Here is a 22,959-nt window from a genome sequence, read left to right on the forward strand (position 1 = left end):
GCTAATGCGATTAGCATGAGGTTGTAAGTAACAAGAACATTTCCCAGGACATATACATATCTGATATTGGCAGAAAGCTTAAATTCTTTTTAATCTAACTGCACTGTTCAATTTACAGTAGCTATTACAGTGAAATAATACCATGCTATTATTTGGTGAGAGTGAACAGTTTTGAACATGAAAAGTTATTAATAAACAAATTTGGCACATGTGGGCAGTCTTGATACAACATTTTTAACAGAAATACAATGATTCATTGGATCTGTCCAAAACTTTTCCCATACACTGCTGACAACTAGTGGCCAAAATCTAAATTGCAGCTGGGCTGGAATAATACATGATGGCCTTTCTCTTGCATTTCAAAGATGATGGTACAAAAAATACAAAAGAACCGTTGGTTTTTTCTTTGTATTATCTTTTACCAGATCTATTGTGTTGTATTCTCCTACATTCCTTTCACATTTCCACAAACTTAAAAGTGTTTCCTTTCAAACGGTACCAAGAATATGCATATCATTGCTTCAGGGCCTGAGTTACAGGCAGTTAGATGATTTGGCTATGTCATTTTAGGCAAAAATTGAAGAAGAAAAAAAGTGGCAGATCCTTAAGAGGTTTTAAAATGAGAGTTAAGGTGATGTCATCTTGTCCCCTTAATAATGAATCCAAGTGTTTGACATGGGGAGGGGACGAGTAACTTTATGATCAAACTTTATCAATGTCAAAGCACAAGTCATTTTTCATACTTTGGTCATCATACTTTGATTCAAATATCATCAAATTTCATGAAAAACATGATTTTGACTGACCTTTAACTCAACACTGAGTGACGGACCTCTTGGTGTGATGATAAAAAATAATATATGAGGTTTTATTGCATAACACCATTGGTACAAACTATATACACTTCCTAGTGTTAAAAATACAATATAAGGTGTTATTGAATAACACTGACAAAGTGTAACAGTGTCAGCACTAGGCATGGTGTTAATTTAACACTCAAAAGTGTGGACCGTATAGACACTGGCCCGGTGTTAAATTGAACACTGTTAGTGTTGATTTAAAACGATTTAAAACAAATTTGCTGTGTAGTGAAGGGCATGATGATTAGTTGACTAGTTGAATAAGGTGTGCTACTGCTGAGTTGCAACAACATATGCAACCCTATTGATCCCAGAGGAACATATTGTGAAATACTAGACCAGAGAAAACAAAACTCTTTCTTATAGCGTACCATTTCTGAGGTGAGTTGAGCAGACTAGCAGTCGAGGCAATTTGAAATGTAAAGGGTGAATAGTCAGATGGAGGTTACTCTACTGCAGGAGGAAGCATGTAAACCAGCAACTAATTTCCCACAGGGCTCTCTGGGCACTAGCAGCAATGCCCCCTCAGAGCTCTAGTACAAGCTTTGGGTGAGGGGTCGCATAGCAATTTCCAACCTCACGGATGGCTAACCACACCAACACGCACAATCCAATACACTCAAAGATAAATACACTACCATTCAAAAGTTTGGGGTCATTTAGAAATGTCGTTGTTATTTAAAGAATAGCACATTTTTTGTCCATTATAATAACATCAAATTGATCAGAAATACAGTGTAGACATTGTTAATGTGGTAAATGACTATTGTAGCTGGAAACGGCAGATTTTTTTAATGGAATATCTACATAAGCATACAGAGGCCCATTATCAGCAACCATCACAAGTAACACTCTAATGTACTTGTCCTCTTGCTCAGTTGTGCACCAGGGCCTTCCACTCCTCTTTCTATTCTGGTTAGAGCCAGTTTGTGCTGTTCTGTGAAGGGAGTAGTACACAGCGTTGTATGAGATGTTCAGTTTCTTGGCATTTTCTCACATGGAATAGCCTTCATTTCTCAGAACAAGAATAGACTGATGCGTTTCAAAAGAAAGTGTCTTTGTTTCTGGCCATTTTGAGCCTGTAATCGAACCCACAAATGCTGATGCTCCAGATACTCACAAGTCTAAAGAAGGCCAGTTTTATTGCTTCTTTAATCAGAACAACAGTTTTCAGCTGTGCTAACATAATTGCAAAAGGGTGTCCTAATGATCAATTAGCCTTTTAAAATAATACATTTGGATTAGCTAACACAACGTGCCATTGGTAGACAGGAGTGATGGTTGCTGATAATGGGCCTTAGTACGCCTATGTAGTTACTCCATAAAAAAATCTGCAGTTTCCAGCTACAATAGTCATTTACAACATTAACAATGTCTACACTGTATTTCTGATCAATTTGATGTTATTATAATTGACAAGAAATGTGCTTTTCTTTCAAAAACAAGGAAATGTCTAAGTGACCCCAAACTTTTGAACAGTAGTGTACATACAAAAACACACACACACACACACACACACACACACACACACACACACACACACACACACACACACACACACACACACACACACACACACACACACACACACACACACACACACACGGACAACCAAGGAGAAGGATACGCTCAATGAAAGTAATCAAGCATGAATGTAAACAACCAGCAAAGACCAATGAGATGTCTTTGCAAGCATTAACCTGAAAACCAATAGTTTTGCTAGTTAGATTATACGTAAACAAACATTGCAATCCCATTGTTCTTTTGGCATTATAAAATCACCTGACTCCCTCAAATCAACTGACACTATCACATACACAAAGCAAGGTTAGACAAACCAATAACACAGTGTATGTATTGAGCAGCCTGCAATGAGCTAGCTTAGCCAGATGAGCTAACTAGCTTAGTCAGAGAAGACTGGCTAGCAGTCTAGCACATAGCCTGTAGACACAAGACATGTGTACAGTAAATGTAGCATAACTAATCATCTCAAGGAAAGGACCAGTGTATAGGGAATTAATGGGCAGATTAAGTCAAAGTGGTCAGCAAAGCCAATGTGAACACAATAGAGTAACAAAGGGAGTAGCTAGCCAGGCTGCAGGCAGGCATGCAGGCAGGCTGACTGCAACACAGAAGGAAACAACATTGATTGGAATGGAAGTGAAGCAGAGAGCCCTACAATATACACTGCCTGACTGGGACATATTCAATTACAGTCATGTTACATTTGAATGGGTATGACAACCCAGGAAGGGCTATTTTTCAAATCTGAACTGAGAATAGATTCACCTATTGCTTCTATTGGAACACAAAACCCTGAAGCACGCACACACATCCTCACCTCTTTTAATAAGAGCAGCTCATTTGTCAGTGTAAACCATGCTAATGTTATTACTGCACAGCAAGGGCCACATTATACAGAGTGGGTTTATTAAATACAAGAACACACACACACAAACAAACACACACACACACACACACACACACACACACACACACACACACACACACACACACACACACACACACACACACACACACACACACACACACACACACACACACACACACACACACACACACACACACACACATCTGATGCTTTCAGTAACCCGGACAGCGCCAGCTCAGCACAAAACTGCATCACCAATGTATTACTGAACTATACTGAACAAAAATATAAACGCAACATGCAACAATTTCAAAGATTTTACTGAGTTACAGTTCACAAAAGGAAATCAATTGAAATAAATAAATGAGGCGCTAATCTATGGATTTGTCATGACTGGGCAGGGACACAGCCATTGGTGGGACTGGGAGGGCATAGACCCACCCACTTGGGAGCCAGGTCCACCCACTGGGGAGCCAGGCCCAGTCAATCAGAATTAATTTTTCCCTACAAAAGGGCTTTATTACAGACATAATACTCCTCAGCACCCCCCTCCCCCTCCCCGTCCTCAGACGATCCCGCAGGTGAAGAAGCCGGATGTGGAGGTCCTGGGCTGGCGTGGTTACATGTGGTCTGCAATTGTGAGACACATCTTAGAGTGGCCTTTTAGTGTCCCCAGCACAACGTACGTCTGTGTAATGATCATGTTTTTTAACCAGTTGAAATGCTCACTAACAGGGATGTAAACAAATTTGAGCACAACATTTTTCTGGGATCTTTTATTTCAGCTCATGAAACATGGGACCAACACTTTACATGTTGCGTTTAGATTTATGTTTAGTATATATCCCTAAGTTCATTCAGGTGACTGTGACTTTATCAGACGTGCTCTGAAATGCTTCAGCAGTATGGTCAGTCCAGTCAGCGTCGATGTCATGTCAGGTCAGTGTGCTTAATAAAGCAACAAAGACCCTACTGTAGACACTAATATAGAGCATACGGTACAGTAGCAATAGGCTCAGCCAGGTTTCTGTCAGTCACTCTGCCTATACTGGCTCACTGTACCATAGAGATCAATAGACATGAGCCTTTAGACTGACAAGATAAGAGAAAACCACCCTGTGATCCAGTCACACACACACTGAGAGAGAGAGAGAGAGAGAGAGAGAGAAACAGAAAAGAGGGTAGAGAACTCGACAGTATGGAGACTATAGTCTGCACATAACTGAACATACACGCAGACACGCATGCACAAACAACAATGAATTCTGTATGATTAATCAAGGTTATGTGATGTTATTCTTATATAGTGTTTTCATGCTGACACTAACAAATATAATTAATTTGACAAAGATAATTATCAGGAAGAACCTACTGTGAGTAAGAGTGATAAATCAATATTCACCTCAGCGGCACAGGCAGTATCTAGCTTAACGACACTTTTCCAAAGTTTACTACCATCTGGGGGGGAAGTAAATCATTTGTCTATATAATTTAACAGCTTATTCACAAAACAACACTGGTTAAGCCCATGGCTTCAAGGATGGGGTGTGTGCTTGGGTGTGATGTGTGTGTGCTTGGGTGTTTGTTTACCCTGCTTTCCCAGCAGGGTTCAATGCAAGTTTTGTATTCATGTGCTCATCTGCAGAAATTGTCCATAGATTTTTTTCACCCATCCCCATTGCAGGTAGCAGGGGAATATTGGACTAATAACACACACCCTACATTTCTGATTCCACTTTACTAGGCCTGAAAGCAAACAACGCTAAAATACTACACAAAACATCATGGTGATGAAAAAACTGAATGAATGAAAGATCTCTCTCTCTCTCACTCAACAGGTCACAAATATTGCTGCTGTGATGGCACGCTGGTATTTCACCCAGTTTTTATCAAAATTGGGTTTGTTTTTGAATTCTTTGTGGATCTGTGTAATCTGAGGGAAATATGTGTCTCTAATATGGTCATACATTTGGAAGGAGGTAAGGAAGTGCAGCTCAGTTTCCACCTCATTTTGTGGGCAGTGTGCACATAGCCTGTCTTCTCTTGCGAGCCAGGTCTGCCTAAGGCTATGCTCACTGAGTCTGTACATAGTCAAAGCTTTCCTTAAGTTTGGGTCAGTCACAGTGGTCAAGTATTCTGCCACTATGTACTCTCTGTTTAGGGCCAAATAGCATTCTAGTTTGCTCAGTTTTTTTGTTAATTATTTCCAATGTGTCAAGTAATTGTCTTTTTGTTTTCTCATGATTTGGTTTGGTTTAATTATGTTGCTGCCCTGGGGCTCTGTGGGGTCTGTTTGTGTTTGTGAACAGAGCCCAAGGACCAGCTTGCTTAGGGGACTCTTCTCCAGGTTAATCTCTCTGTAGATGATGGCTTTGTTATGGAAGGTTTGGGAATCGGTTCTTTTTAGGTGATTGTAGAATTTAACGTCTCTTTTCTGGATGTTGATAATTAGCGGGTAAAAGCCTAATTCTGCTCTGCATGTATTATTTTGTGTTTTACGTTGTAAATGGAGGATATTTTTTGCAGAATTCAGCAATTTGGTGTTTGTCCCATTTTGTGAATTCTTGGTTGGTGAGCGGATCCCAGACTTCATAACAATAAAGGGCAATGGGTTCTATAACTAATTGAAGTATTTTTTGCCAGATCCTAATTGGTATGTCAAATTTTATGTTCCTTTTGATGGCATAGAAGGCCCTTCTTGCCTTAGCTCGTTTGCAGTGGAAGTTACATGTGGCGCTGATGTTTAGGCCCATGTATGTATAGTTTTTTGTGTGCTCTAGGGCAACGGTGTCTAGATGAAATGTGTATTTGTGGTCCTGGAGACTGGAACTTTTCGGAACACCATTATTTTTGTTTTACTGAGATTTACTGTCAGGGCCCAGGTCTGTGCAGAATATCTAGGTGCTGCTGTAGGCCCTCCTTGTTTGCTGACAGAAACACCAGGTCATCAGCAAATAGTAGACATTTGACTTCGGATTCTAGTAGACTGTTCTAGTGCCCTCGTCAATTCGTTGATATATGTTGAAGAGGGTGGGGCTTAAGCTATATCCCTGTCTCACCCCATGGCCTTGTAAAAAGAAATGTGTCTTTTTTGCCAATTTTAACCACACACTTGTTGTTTGTGTAGATGGATTTTATAATGTCGTATGTTTTTCCCACAACACCACTTTCCATCAATTTGTATAGCAGACCCTAATGCCAAATTGAGTCAAAGGCTTTTTTGAAATCAACAAAGCGTGAGAAAACTTTGCCTTTCTTTTGGTTTGTTTGCATGTCAATTCCCAAGGTTGCTGTTGACACATATCCCACTGTGAGGATCAACGCTGGAGACAAAAAGCAGGTACAGGGAGAACATTTAATAAACAATGGACATGAAACAGAACAGGAACAGCATCTGGAAAGGGGAAAAATAACAACATCAATGCTGACACATGGAACAAACTGAGGAGCAGACAGATATAGAGGGTGTAACCAACAAAGTCATGGAGTCCAGGTGAATCCAATATTGCGCAGCTGTGCGTAATGTTGGTGACAGGTGTGGGTAATGAAGGGCAGCCTGGCGCCCTTGCATGCCAGAAAGGGGTAGCGGGAGCAGGCGTGACTGTAGGGGCACCACACGGCGTCCCACCTGGGTGAGCCTGACAGGCCGGCCGCCTGCCGAGCAAACCGAGGCAAGAAGACCTCGAGCCAACTAAGTTGTGGAGGCCCGACGAGCTAGCTGAGGCACCCCCGGTTCCATCGGCGACAGCACACGGACCCGACGCCGCCAACCAAAACAAAAATCGAAACTCCCTGATGCTTCCTTTAGTGATGTCAGCATTCTGTGAGGATCGATGCTGGAGACGAGAAGCAGGTACAGGGAGAACATTTAATAAACAACGAACATGAAACAGAACAAGAACAGCGTCTGGACATTTCACTGAGGATACCATCAACACCACAGGCCTTTTTGGGTTGGACGTTTTGTATTTTGTCCTGTAGTTCATTCAATGTAATTGGAGAATCCAGTGGGTTCTCGTAGTCTTTAATACTTGATTCTAAGATTTGTATTTGATCATGAATATGTTTTCCTCTTTTTTATAGGGCCAAACAGATTGGAGAAGTGGTTTACCCATAGATCTCCATTTTGGATAGTGTCACGTGTGCTCCCTCTCTCGCCTCTAGGTCACCAGGCTGCTCGTTATGGAGCACACCTGTCAGCATCGTTACACGCACCTGCGCGTCATCACTCACCTGGACTCCATCACTTCCTTGATTACCTGCCCTATATATGTCACTCCCTTTGGTTCCTTCCCCAGGCATCATTGTTTATTTTTCCTGTCTGTGCGTTGTTCATGTGTCTTGTTTTGTATTATGTTTCATTTATTTATTAAAACACTCACTCCATGAACTTGCTTCCCGACTCTCAGGGCACATCATTACAAAATGACGCCTCACCTAAGGGAAGCAACAGGGAGTGTTTTTTTTGTGTCAGGTGGAATGACGTTGGGTCTGGAGCCGCTACAGGCTTTTATGACTCAGCCAGAATGCCAGGCTTCCCTGCCTCCGCCGGCTCGTCAGGCTCTCATGCCTCAGCCAGATCGCCAGGCTCCCCTGCCTCAGTTGGTCTGTCAGGTTACCGCGTCCCAGCTGACGACAGGTTCCTGCGCATCAGCAGGGGTGACCGGTCCCCGGGATCGTCCCTTGAGTTGGCGTCCTGCGGCTGGAGCCGAACGCCCCGGGGAGGAGTACTATCATGTATGCTCTCTCCGGCGCTTTAGGTCTGCTCTATGCGAAATTAGCATACCACCTGATTCCCTTCTCTGTTTCACACCTGGTAGTTTGGTGGATGGGACTGCCAGCTCTCTGTAACCTAGAGGGCAACCAGTGTGTCCGTCTCCTCTATGCCATGTTTCTTGCAGGATGACAATGTCTGTATTTCCGATTTCTTTGGTGAAGTCCAGGTTCCTGCTCTTTAGGCCAAAGGCAGATGACCTCAGGCCTTGAATATTCCAGGATGAGATAGTGAAGGCTTTGTTTTCCATAAAGTGTCCAATGTTGTTGGTCGTGTGGTTTAGCATCAGACCAATAAGTGTGAGCAGAGCATCTGGTACATGCCATTGGCTTGGGCTAGTGTAAGAGTGGGAGTTGGGCCTGTTTGCCTGCTTACGGCCTGGGCGTAAGTGTGACTTCCATGTTGAGGCCCTCTTTGCGGGAGTGGGGGCCAGGGGGGTGGGGGGGGGGGCAGGAGGAGCATAGGTGTGATCTGAGGGAGTCTAAATGGGGTGTGGATGGTGCTGCTGTGGTCTGGATGTAGGTCCTCTAGGCGTGGGTCCTCTATGTGTAGGTCTGAAGGGGGGGTCCCGCATCTCTGGGCGGCGTGTCTTTTGATCTGTTGCTCCTGTGTGAAGTGTTTTGACTGCGTTTGAGGGCGATGTCCTTTAGGGTCCGGGTGAAGGTGGGCACTGCTGCCTTGTATAGGTGGACCTGGTCGTATAGGCTGTTCAAGTCCAGGGTGGAGTGGTGGGCCAGGTAAACATTTGGTTTTGAGGCACAGTCACGGGAAATACTTGTGTTTACCCATTGTATAGTAGCAGGGTGGAAGTATTTTCGTGGTAGCAAGGTGGAGATAACCACTTGTGAGTAGAAGAAAGTAGAAGAAGCTTTTTCAATCACTCCCTTGAGTGCTGTGGCCACCCTTTCCTGCTGTGCTCTCAGGTTGTTTGTGCCTGTGTGTATTATTATGTGGCTGGGTGACCCTAGTTGGTCCTCAGAAAGAAGGCGTGCTGGGGTAGGACACCAGAGTTTAGACGATCTGTGTTTGGGAAAAAGTGTATTTTCTTGTATACAATATATTTCCTGTTTGAGTCCATAAGGAGTACAATGTGTGTGTGTGTGTGTGTGGGGGGGGGGCTATCAGTGTGGCTGACGGGGATGGGGGGGTACTTAGAGGGGGTTGGATCCCCTGGGCTTGGGAATCTTCATTTGTCTGTCCTGCTGTGATGTCGACACTATGGTCAGGGTCTGGGGTGGGCTGTTCTGCTGGCTTCTCTGCGGGGGTGGGCACCCCTCTAATAGGTTGTTCTCTGTCACACGCATCCCCTCACCCTCTCCTCCAGCAGTCTGATCCTCTCCTCTAGTGCTCTGTTCTTCTCCTGCTCTTTCTCCTGTTGATGTTGTCTCACCACAGTCCAGAGTGAAGATACAGTTGAGGTTTACATACACCTTAGCCAAATACATTTCAACTCAGTTTTTCACAATTCCTAACATTTAATCCTAGTAAAAATTGCCTGTCTTAGGTCAGTTAGGATCACCACTTTATTTTAGAAATGTGAAATGTCAGAATAATAGTAGAGAGAATGATTTATTTCAGCTGTTATTTATTTCATCACATTCCCAGTGGGCCAGAAGTTTACATAGACTCAATTAGTATTTGGTAGCATTGCCTTTAAATTGTTTAACATTGGTCAAACGTTTTGGGTAGCCTTCCACAAGCTTCCCACAATACGTTGGGTGAATTTTGGCCCATTCCTCCTTACAGAGCTGGTGTAACTGAGTCAAGTTTGTTGGCCTCCTTGCTCGCACACACTTTTTCAGTTCTGCCCACAGATTTTCTATAGGATAGAGGTCAGGGCGTTGTGATGGCCACTCCAATACCTTGACTTTGTTGTCCTTAAGCCATTTTACCACAACATTGTCCATTTGGAAGACACATTTGAGACCAAGCTTTAACCTGGTGGGTCTAGGGGGCAGTATATGCACGGCCGGATAAAAAACGTACCCGATTTAATCTGGTTACTACTCCTGCCAAGAAACTAGAATATGCATATAATTAGTAGATTTGGATAGAAAACACTCTAAAGTTTCTAAAACTGTTTGAATGGTGTCTGTGAGTATAACAGAACTCATATGGCAGGCCAAAACCTGAGAAGATTCCATACAGGAAGTGCCCTGTCTGACAATTTCTTGTCCTTCTGTTACATCTCTATCGAAAATACAGCATCTGTGCTGTAACGTGACACTTTCTAAGGCTCCCATTGGCTCTCTAAAGCCACCATAAAGTGTAATGGGGTGTCTGCTGTCTCTGGGCGAAGAACAGCGGGAGAATTTGTGAGTGGTCAGCCTGGGGACGGTGACACTGGAGATGCGAATTCATGAGAATTCTCCATTTTTTTCTTTCAGCCTTTGAATGAATGCAACGTCGCCCGGTTGGAATATTATCGCTATTTTACGAGAAAAATAGCATAAAAATTGATTTTAAACAGCGTTTGACATGCTTCTAAGTACAGTAATGGAATATTTTTAATTTTTGGTCACAAAATGCACTCGCGCGTCACCCTTCGGATAGTGATCTGAACGCACGAACAAAACGGAGCTATTTGAATATAACTATGCATTATTTGGAACCAAAACAGCATTTGTTGTTGAAATAGAAGTCCTGGGAGTGCATTCTGATGAAGAACAGCAAAGGTAATCCAATTTCTCTAATAGTAATTCAGAATTTAGGTTGTCCCAAACTTGGTGGGTGTCAAAATAGCTAGCCGTGATGGCCGGGCTATGTACTCAGAATATTGCAAAATGTGCTTTCGCCGAAAAGCTATTTTAAAATCTGACACCGCGATTGCATAAAGGAGTTCTGTATCTATAATTCTTAAAATAATTGTTATGTATTCTGTCAACGTTTATCATGAGTAATTTAGTAAATTCACCGGAAGTTTGCGGTGGGTATGCTAGTTCTGAACATCACATGCTAATGTAAAAAGCTGGTTTTTGATATAAATATGAACTTGATTGAACAAAACATGCATGTATTGTATAACATAATGTCCTAGGAGTGTCATCTGATGAAGATCATCAAAGGTTAGTGCTGCATTTAGCTGTGGTTTTGGTTTTTGTGACATATATGCTTGCTTTGAAAATGGCTGTGTGATTATTTTTGGCAGGGTACTCTCCTGACATAATCTAATGTTTTGCTTTCGCTGTAAAGCCTTTTTGAAATCGGACAATGTGGTTAGATTAACGAGAGTCTTGTCTTTAAAATGCTGTAAAATAGTAATATGTTTGAGAAATTAAAGTTATAGCATTTTTGAGGTATTTGTATTTCGCGCTATGCGATTCCACTGGCTGTTGACTAGGGTGGGACGCTAGCCCAGGGAAGTTAAAGGGAGTGCTCCTAATCTCAGCTTGTTATCTGTATCAAAGACACCTGTCCACAGAAGCAATCAATCAATCAGATTCCAAACTCTCCACCATGGCCAAGACCAAAGAGCTCTCCAAGGATGTCAGGGACAAGGTTGTAGACCTACACAAGGCTGGAATGGGCTACAAGACCATCGCCAAGCAGCTTGGTGAGAAGGTGACAACAGTTGGTGTGATTATTCGCAAATGGAAGAAACACAAAAGAACTGTCAGTCTCCCTCGGCCTGGGGCTCCATGCAAGATCTCACCTCGTGGAGTTGCAATGATCATGAGAATGGTGAGGAATCAGCCCAGAACTACATGGGAGGATCTTGTCAATGATATCAAGGCAGCTGGGACCATAGTCACCTAGAAAACAATTGGTAACACAATACGCCGTGAAGGACTGAAATCCTGCATCACCCACAAGGTCCCCCTGCTCAAGAAAGCACATACACATGCCCGTCTGAAGTTTGCCAATGAACATCTGAATGATTCAGAGGGCAACTGGGTGAAAGTGTTGTGGTCAGATGAGACCAAAATGGAGCTCTTTGGCATCAACTCAACTCGCTGTGTTTGGAGGAGGAGGAATACTGCCTATGACCCCAAGAACACCATCCCCACCGTCAAACATGGAGGTGGAAACATTATGCTTTGGAGGTGTTTTTCTGCTAAGGGGACAGGACAACTTCACCGCATCAAAGGGACGATGGACGGGGCCTTGTTCCGTCAAATCTTGGGTGAGAACCTCCTTCCCTCAGCCAGGGCATTGAAAATGGGTCATGGATGGGTATTCCAGCATGACAATGACCCAAAACACACGGCCAAGGCAACAAAGGAGTGGCTCAAGAAGAAGCACATTAAGGTCCTGGAGTGGCCTAGCCAGTCTCCAGACCTTAATCCCATAGAAAATCTGTGGAGGGAGCTGAAGGTTCGAGTTGCTAAACGTCAGCCTCGAAACCTTAATGACTTGGAGAAGATCTGCAAAGAGGAGTGGGACAAAATCCCTCCTGAGATGTGTACAAACCTGGTGGCCAACAACAAGAAACGTCTGACCTCTGTGATTGCCAACAAGGGTTTTGCCACCAAGTACTAAGTCATGTTTTGCAGAGGGGTCAAATACTTATTTCCCTCATTAAAATGCAAATCAATTTATAACATTTTTGACATGCGTTTTTCTGGATTTTTGTTGTTGTTATTCTGTCTCTCATTGTTTAAATAAACCTACCATAAAAAATATAGACTGATCATTTCTTTGTCAGTGCGGCAAACGTACAAAATCAGCAGGGGATCAAATACTTTTTCCCCCTCACTTTAGGCCTTGAAATACATCCACAGGTACACCTCCAATTGACTCAAATGATGTCAATTAGCCTATCAGGAGCTTCTAAAGCCATGACATAATTTTCTGGAATTTCCAAGCTGCTTAAAGGCACAGTCAACTTAGTGTATGTAAACTTCTAACTCACTGGAATTGTGATACAGTGAATTATAAGTCAAGTAATCTGTCTGTAAACAATTGTTTGAAAAATGACTTGTGTCATGCACAAAGTAGATGTCCTAACCGACTTGCCAAAACTATAGTTTTGTTTACAAGAAATTTGTGGAGTGGTTGAAAAACGATTTTTAATGACTCCAACCTAAGTGTATGTAAACTTCTGACTTCAACTGTATATGTTTAACACATTCTATCTTTGACTTTGTCTATTTACATTAGAGGCGTTTTAGAAATGTTATCCTGAAACTGGTGCATTTGAGCCAACCAGCTGCCTTTCAGCCCGCTGCCCCAGTGGAGTCTTTTGGAGGGAGGGATTAGTAATGGAGCCCTTGGTCTCATTGGGCCTCCTGGGTGTAGCTCCATGCTCCACTGCATTTCTCTGCCAGTGGTTCGCACAAGGCTGAGTGTATCTTACAGGCAATAGAATGATGTATTTAGGTGTGTGTGTATTAAATTTCAACATCACTTGAAGGACAATTAGTCTCGTACAAACACATCCCCTACATGCAAGCACACACATACACTAAACCACTGAAACACACACACACAAACACATTGCACAGTCACATAGTAATCGACTAGTTATCTAACTCTCAAATAACTCCTATACTCCTCTACATTAATCCATGAGATGCTATTTGCATTTCTGGGCCTGAAGTCACACTAAACAATAGCAGCAGCAGCAGAAATCCATATACTTACTCTGTGGTATTACTACTGCACTCAACACTGCAACAAGCACTACACCGATGCAGTACCACTCATCAAAAAACAATATCACTTACATACTTGGATATAACAGTGACTGTATATCACTCTGCTCCACTCTGCTGTAATGAGACAAGAGAAAATGCTTGTAAGTTGGCCTGCTTCACTCATATAATGGTCATAATCAAAACCTGGACTGTTTGTCACAGAAGCCCTCCACCCCACACACCTTGACAGACTCTTCCCTTGACATGTTTAGTTTACTCATGATCTGGAACACATTGGCATTGATGTTCATCTGACATGGTGATCAATGACACAGTTACACCAAATAAAGTCTAATAGAAAGGAGGAATTCAAGGATGTCACAGAAGTTTATCGCTGTGTTAGGGAGTGGGGGGAAGAAGGAGGGATGTAGGGAGCAATGGGAGGAGAAATCAAAGATAGCTGTTCTTTAATGGAACAGAGGTGTGGATGAATCCACGTTCTTTAAAAGCTCATTGAAAACATACGAATCCTGACTCTGCACTGCAGCGGAAAAAGTAACAGGAAAAAAATAATACAAAAAAACAGTCTCAAATTAAAAGAGTGGAAGAGAAAAAGCATTTCCCTGCCAGACTACCAAGCCACATTATGATTATTATCCTCTATTAGCCAGCTGTGGTGGTAATGATATGTACAGATCACACAATAATGGAGTTACGTTGGGAAGATGGTTATTCAGTGGTGAGATGGCAGAGGGTTGGAAACAGGCAGCATGAATATGGAACAGGATGGAGGTCAGACAGACAAATACATGCAGTAGTCTAAATATGCACATATTCCTGCTCCCAACAGCGCCGGAAATAGAATACAACTCAAACAGGTCTACAGACTAGAACTCTAACAAAGTGAAATAGAGCGGGAGGGAGAGAGAAAGGGAGGGTGAGAGAGAGACAGACAGACAGAATGACAAAGAGAGAGACAGAGAAAGAGAGAGAGAGAGAGAGAGAAAGAGAGAGAGAGAGAGAGAGGGATTACAGATACTATAACATGGTGTGCAAGCTAAAGTGAGAGACGAGAGGGAGGGAAGGAAGGAAGGAGCCAAGAGATATAACGAGTGACAATAACTTCTTGGTGACAGGGGGCAGTATTCGGAAATTTAGATGAATAACGTGCCCAAATTAAACTGCCTGCTACTCGGGCCCAGAAGGTAGGATATGCATGTTATTAGTAGATTTGGATAGAAAACACTCTGACGTTTCTAAAACTGTTTCAATGATGTCTGTGAGTATAACAGAACTCATATGGCAGGCAAAGACCAGAAAAAAAAATCCAACCAGGAAGTGGTTTGTAGTTTTTCAATTGATTGTCTTTCCAAACTACAGTGTCTGTGGGGTCATTTTGCACTTCCTATAAGGCTTCCACTAGATGTCAACAGTCTTTAGAACCTTGTTTCATGCTTCTACTGTTACTGGGCAGAGAATAAGAGCTGTCTCAAGCCTGGGACCAACGAGTTGTTTACTGCGCGGTCACGCAGGCACACCGCTCCTTCTTTTTCCTCTGTAATGAATACGGTATTATCCGGTTGGAATATTATCGACGATTTATGTTAAAAAGACCCTAAGGCTTGATTGTAAACATCGTTTGACATGTTTCTATGAACGGTAATGGAACTATTTGACTTTTCGTCTTGGGTTTTGCGCTCACGCATTATGCCTTTGGATTAGTGATCTGAACGCGCGAACAAAACGGAGTTATTTGGACATAAATATGGAGTTTATCGAACAAAACGAACATTTCTTGTGGAAGTGGGAGTCCTGGGAGTGCATTCTGACAAAGATCAGCAAAGGTAAGTGAAGATTTATAATACTATTTCTGAGTTTTGTTGACTCCAGAACTTGGCGGGTAACTGTATAGCTTGCTTTGATGGCTGAGCTCGGTACTCAGAATATTAAACAATGTGCTTTCGCCGTAAAGCTATTTTGAAATCTGACACAGCGGTCGCATTAACCTGTTGGGGCTAGGGGGCAGTATTTTCTCGGCCGGATAAAAAACGTACCCGATTTAAACTGGTTACTACTCTTACCCAGAAACGAGAATATGCATATAATTAGTAGATTTGGATAGAAAACACTCGAAAGTTTCTAAAACTGTTTGAATGGTGTCTGTGAGTATAACAGAACTCATATGGCAGGCCAAAACCTGAGAAGATTCCATGCAGGAAGTGCCCTGTCTGACAATTTGTTGTCCTTCTAGGGCATCTCCATCAAAAATACAGCATCTCTGCTGTAACGTGACATTTTCTAAGGCTTCCATTGACTCTCAGAAGGCGCCAGACAGTGGAATGAGAGCTCTGCAGTCTCTGGGGAAAAAACAGCAGAGGTTTTTGTGAGTGGTCTGTTATACTCACAGACACCATTCAAACAGTTTTAGAAACTTTAGAGTGTTTTCTATCAAAATCTACTAATTATATGCATATTATAGTTTCTGGGCAGGAGTAGTAACCAGATTAAATCGGGTATGTTTTTTATCCGGCCGTGAAAATACTGCCCCCTATCCCAAAGAAGTTAAAATGGTGTATAATACTTGTATGTGTGAGAAATTTGAATTATGAGATTTTTGTTGTTTTGAATTTGCCGCCCTGCTATTTCACTGGCTGTTGAATAGTGTGTCCCGCGGGTGCTAGCGTCCCACATGTCCCAGAGAGGATAAAGGAAGAGGAAAGAAGAGAGAGATGGAGATCAGGAGATGAAGGAAGGGAGAAGGAACAACAGAGAGCCAGAGAGCATAGAGTTCACAGATGGAAATCTGAAAGAAAACAAGTCTGTGTGACACGTTGAAAGCTGCGGCAACATTCTCTAAGCTCTCTAAGCTCTGAGGTGAAACCACTCAGCAGTACAACAGTACAGAGGGCAGAACAGCAAAATAACAAACAGCAGTGGGTCGCACAAGGCCGAGCTTACAGGCAAGAGAGTAGTGTCTGTCTGTCTGTGTCTGTCCGTCTGTCCGTCTGTCCGTCTGTCCGTCTGTCTGTCTGTCTGTCTGTCTGCATGTAGGTAAGTCCTGGTGCCTCTCAAACAAAGAGAAGCAGAGTACTGCTAGATACAATCTCAGAGACATGAGCAGACCATGCAGCTTATAAACTCAGAGACATGTTGTTCTCCCTGTGGGAGCACGTGGCTAGAGCCTGTGTACACATGTCCTACACACACACACTCCTACACACACAGCCCCTTGCAGTGAGGGAAAAAGAGAAAATCAATACCAGCTCTGTGTTTAATTACTAGATGAATGTGTTCTATAGCTGGAGAGGAGTTTGTATTGATAATAGGCTACAGCATAAAGGGACTTTAGGCTGCAGACCAGTTTTCTGCAGGATACTGTGCTGCAGCAATCTTCATCTTCTTCAATGCCAGCTAATGCTTTTTATTTCCCAGAGAGTTACTGATGGATTAGGTAGTCATGTGAAAGCTTGTGTTTGAAGGATGTGTATTAGAAGCAGACGAGGCCAGACTAAAGAAGGCTGGAAGACTAGACAAGCTAACCTAGATTTTGTGAGAACGTTACCTCTGAAAAACATTCTAGGGTGTAAACGTGTAGCTCTCCAGGGGGGCTTTCCTTGAACTCTTATTAGAATTAAATATCAATGTTTTCCTTTGATATTATCCCAGTATTTCTGGAACATAATGGCTGATTATATAATAGTCTAACAGGTTGGTGAGTGTAATGTTATCAAACAGTAGAATCTAAATGAAAACATTTCCTTAGATTTTGGGAATATTCTTTGTTAGCTGGTAGACTGCGGGCTCCCAGGCCCTGCACTAATGTATCTCTTTAATAGAGTTGTGAGGTGAGCTAGTTTTATTTATAATGGCAGGTCTGTTCCTACCTCTCTCTCTCCCCAATACTGCTCTCTCACAGCACACAGTGACTACAGAAGGGCTCTTAATGAGATATTGGTCTTCTGAGGATACCGCTCTCCTTCTTTCTCTAGTTCTGTCTCTCTCTGCCTCTCCACTCTCCCTCTGAGAACAGATGAAACGTGTTAAAAATTCAACTGGATTTAGGCCCTTAAATATTTTGTGAAGCAGATGTCTGTGTGTGCGTGCGGTCACATCTGTGTGTGCGAGGGTGTGCGTCTGTGTAAGTGTGTGTCAGCAGCTTGTATCTAGACCCCCCTCAACACACACACACACACACACACACACACACACACACACACACACACACACACACACACACACACACACACACACACACACACACACACACACTTCCTGAAATGAAGCACACAGTATCTGGGGCACATTACAGCTGCTCTCTCTCACCCATCTCTCGCTCTGTCTGTCTAACCCAGTTCTGTTCTGCTGAGCGGGGTTAGTGCAGATTGAGTCATGACCCTGCTGTCTTCCAAGGAGTCAGACAGAGTCCACTCCTCTCCCCTACCCTCCTCTCTCCTCCTCTCCCCTATTCCCCTCCTTCCAGGATTACAGCATAATTCCATGTGGGTTTAAAGCCTTGTCTCCTGTAGGACCATATATATTTTCCCTGGGGATGGAAACACAGTGCTGCTGTGGTTCTCTGGTCCATGCAGGCTGTTGCTGCACCAACATGACTACTCAACATGACATATCAACCCTCCTCCTCTCCAACATAACAGTCTCACACACACACTGTAATACTCATACACACACACACTGTGTGCTGAGTGTGAGCTGTCCATGGTGCTGATGTCTCTGCCAGGATATTTCAGGATATTACAGTTCCCTCACAGCATATACAGTGCATTCAAAAAGTATTCAGACCTCTTCCCTTTTTGACCGCCAGGCCAAACTGAGCAATGGGGGAGAAGGGCCTTGGTCAGGGAGGTAACCAAGACCCTGATGGTCACTCTGAAAGGGCTCCAGAGTTCCTCTGTGGAGATGGGAGAACCTTCCAGAAGGACAACAATCTCTGCAGCATTCCACCAATCAGGCCTTTATGGTAGAGTGGCTGGATAGAAGCCACTTCTCAGTAAAAGGCACATGACAAACGGCACATAAAGGACTCTCAGACCATGAGAAACAAGTTTCTCTGGATGGATGAAACCAAGACAGAACTCTTTGGCCTGAATGCCAAAGAAAACCTGGCACCATCCCTACGGTTAAGCATGGTGGTGGCAGCCTCATGCTGTGGGGATGTTTTTCAGCAGCAGGGACTGGGAGACCAGTCAGGATCAAAGGAAAAGTTAACAGAGCAAAGTACAGTGAGATCCTTTATGAAAACCAGCTCCAGAGGGCTCAGGACCTTAGACTGGGGCAATGGTTCACCCTTCCAACAGGACAACGACCCTAAGCAAACAGCCAAGACAACGCATGAGTGCCTTACGGGACAAGTCTCTGAATGTCCTTAAGTGGTCCAGCCAGAGCCCAGACTTGAACCTGATCGAACATCTTTGGAGAGACCTGAAAATAGCTGAGAGGTGATGCTCCCCATCTAACCTGACAGATCTTGACAGGATCTGCAGAGAAGAATGGGAGAAACTCCCCAAATACAGGTGTGCCAAGTTAGTAGCGTCATACCAAAGAAGATTCAAGGCTGTATTCACTGCCAAAGGTGCTTCAACAAAGTACTGAGTAAAGGGTTATAAACTCAGCAAAAAAAGAAACGGCCCTTTTTCAGGACCCTGTCTTTCAAAGATAATTCATAAAAATCCAAATAACTTCACAGATCTTCACTGTAAAGACCCCAGCCACCCCAGTCATAGACTGTTCTCTCTACTACCACATGGCAAGTGGTACCAGAGTGTCAAGTCTAGGACAAAAAGGCTTCTCAACAGTTTTTACCCCAAGCCATAAGACTCCTGAACAGGTAATCAAATGGCTACCCGGACTATTTGCATTATGTGCCCCCCCAACCAACCCAAACACTCTTTTTATGCTGCTGCTACTCTCTGTTTATCATGCATGCATAGTCACTTTAACTATACATTCATGTACATACTACCTCAATTGGGCCGACCAACCAGTGCTCCTGCACATTGGCTATTTGGGCTATCTGCATTGTGTCCTGCCACCCACCACCCGCCAACCCCTCTTTTACACTACTGCTACTCTCTGTTCATCGTATATGCATAGTCACTTTAACCATATCTACATGTACATACTACCTCAATCAGCCTGACTAACCGGTGTCTGTATGCAGCCTCGCTACTTTTATAGTCTCGCTACTGTATATAGCCTGTCTTTTTACTGTTGTTTTATTTCTTTACTTACCTATTATTCACCTAATACCTTTTTTGCACTATTGGTTAGTGCCTGTAAGTAAGCATTTCACTGTAAGGTCTACACTTGTTGTATTCGGCGCATGTGACAAATAAACTTTGATTTGATTTGATTTAAAGGGTTTAAACACTGTTTCCAATGTGTGTTCAATGAACCATAAATAATTAATGAACATGCACCTGTGGAACGGTCATTAAGACACTAACAGCTTACAGATGGTAGGCAATTAAGTTATGAAAACGTAGGACACTAAAAAGGCCTTTCTACTGACTCTGAAAAACACTAAAAAGAAAGATGCCCAGGATCCCTGCTCATCTGCATGAACGTGCCTTAGGCATGCTTCAAGGAGGCATGAGGACCTCAGATGTGAACAGGGCAATAAATTGCAACGTCCGTACTGTGAGACGCCTAAGACATCGCTACAGAGAGACAGGACGGACAGCTGATCATCCTCAGTGGCAGACCACGTGTAACACCACCTGCACAGGATCGGTACATCCGAACATCACACCTGCCGGACAGGTACAGGATAGCAACAACAACTGCCTGAGTTACACCACGAACGCACAATTCCTCCATCACTGCTCAGACAGTCCAGCCTCTCTCAGCCTATTGCGGACAGAGGGCTTGTAGGCTTGTTGTAAGGCAGGTCCTCACCAGACATCACCGGCAACAACGTCGCCTATCGGCACAAAGCCACCGTCGCTGGACCAAACAGGACTGGCAAAAAATGCTCTTCTCTGACGAGTCGCAGTTTTGTCTCACCAGGGGTGATGGTCGAATTCGCGTTTATCATCGAAGGAATGAGCATTACACGAGGCCTGTACTTTGGAGCGGGAACGATTTGGAGGTGGAGGGTCCGTCATGGTCTTGGGCGGTGTGTCACAGCATCATCGGACTGAGCTTGTTGTCATTGCAGGCAATCTCAACGCTGTGCATTACGGGGAAGACATCCTCCTCCCTCATGTGGTACCCTTCCTGCAGGCTCGTCCTGACATGACCCTCCAGCATGACAATGCCACCAGCCATACTGCTCGTTCTGTGCGTGATTTCCTGCAAGACAGGAATGTCCGTGTTATGCCATGGCCAGCGAAGAGCCCAGATCTCAATTCCATTGAGCACGTCTGGGACCTGTTGGATCGGTAGGTGAGTGCATGGGCCATTCCCCCCAGAAATGTCCGGGAACTTGCAGGTGCCTTGGTGGAAGAGTGGGGTAACATCTCACAGCAAGAACTGGCAAATCTGGTGCAGTCCATGAGGAGGAGATGCACTGAGGACTTAATGCAGCTAGTGGCCACACCAGATACTGACTGTTACTTTTGATTTTGACAACCCCTTTGTTCAGGGAATCATTATTCAATTTCTGTTAGTCACATGTCTGTGGAACTTGTTCAGTTTATGTCTCAGTTGTTGAATCTTGTTATGTTCATACAAATATTTACACGTTAAGTTTGCTGAAAATGTGCAAAATGTTCTATAAACCTGTTTTTGCTTTTTCATTATGGGTATTGTGTGTAGTTTGACGAGGAGGGGGGGAAATGATTTCATCAATTTAAAATAAGGCTGTATATTAACAAAATGTGGAAAAAGTCAAGGGGTCTGTATACTTTCCAAATGCACTGTATAGCTCATAGCATCTAGTTACACGTAATTTCCTACCGTTGCTCCATTCTCATCCTCCTGTCTGCTCCTACATTCCATACCTAAGCACACAGACACAACAAGCAAAGTAGGCCAGCCAGCCAGTATGCTGAGTGTTTGTGCTTGCGTGCATGTGTGTGCCTGTGTCAGGATTTTTATTTGTATTTATTTCAATTTATTTAACCAGGTAGGCTAGTTGAGAACAAGTTCTCATTTACAACTGCGACCTGGCCAAGATAAAGCAAAGCAATGGGACACAAACAACAACACAGAGTTACACATGGAATAAACAAACATGCAGTCAATAATACAATAGAAAAAGTATATATTCAGTGTATGCAAATGAGGTAGGATAAGGGAGGTAAGGCAATAAATAGGCCAAAGTGGCAAAATGTTTACATACATTTACATTTTAGTCATTTAGCAGACGCTCTTATCCAGAGCGACTTACAGTAGTGAATGCATACATTTCATACATTTTCCATACTGGTCCCCCGTGGGAATCGAACCCACAACCCTGTTGTTGCAAACACCATGCTCTACCAACTGAGCCACATGGGACCACAAAATAATGACAATATAGCAATTAAACACTGGAGTGATAGATGTGCAGAAGATGAGTGTGCAAGTAGAGATACTGGGGTGCAAAGGAGCAAAATAAATTAAATAAATAACAGTATGGGGGATGAGGTATTTGGATGTGCTATTTACAGATGGGCTATGTACAGGTGCAGTGATCTGTGAGCTGCTCTGACAGCTGGTGCTTAAAGTTAGTGAGGGAGATAACAGTGATTTTTGCAGTTAGTTCCAGTCATAGGCAGCAGAAAGCTGGAAGGAAAGGTGGCCAAAGGTGAAATTGGCTTTGGTGGTAACCAGTGAGATATACCTGCTGGAGTGCGTGCTACGAGTGGGTGCTGCTTTGGTGACCAGTGAGCTGAGATAAGGCGGGGCTTTACCTAACAAAGACTTATAGATGACCTGGAGCCAGTGGGATTGGCGCCGAATATGAAGCCAGGGCCAGCCAACGAGAGCATACAGGTGGCAGTGGTGGGTAGTATATGGGGCTTTGGTGACAAAACGGATGGCACTGTGATAGACTGCATCCAATTTGCTGAGTAGAGTGTTGGAGGCAATTTTGTAAATGACATCGCCGAAGTCAAGTATTGGTAGGATAGTCAGATTTATGAGGGTATGTTTGACAGCATGAGTGAAGGATGCTTTGTTGCGAAATAGGAAGCCGATTCTAGATTTAATTTTGGATTGGAGATGCTTAATGTGAGTCTGGAAGAAGAGTTTACAGTCTAACCAGACACCTAGGTATTTGTAGTTGTCCACATACTCTAAGTCAGAACCGTCCAGAGTAGTGATGCGGGCAGGGGTGGGCAGTGATCGGTTGAAGAGCATGCATTTAGTTTTACTTGCATTTAAGAGCAGTTGGAGGCCACGGAAGGAGAGTTG

At 43.4% G+C, this 22,959-nt stretch overlaps 1 protein-coding gene across 1 annotated transcript in view; it reads right to left on the bottom strand.

Moving 5' to 3' along the window:
* Positions 1-22,959, bottom strand: part of LOC115155827 (transmembrane protein FAM155A-like) — a 168,409-nt gene that overhangs the window by 15,188 nt on the left and 130,262 nt on the right. The gene's annotated exons all lie outside the window — the stretch shown is intronic.

This window comes from Salmo trutta, chromosome 20, assembly GCF_901001165.1.
Source record: "Salmo trutta chromosome 20, fSalTru1.1, whole genome shotgun sequence".
Taxonomy (NCBI): domain Eukaryota; kingdom Metazoa; phylum Chordata; class Actinopteri; order Salmoniformes; family Salmonidae; genus Salmo; species Salmo trutta.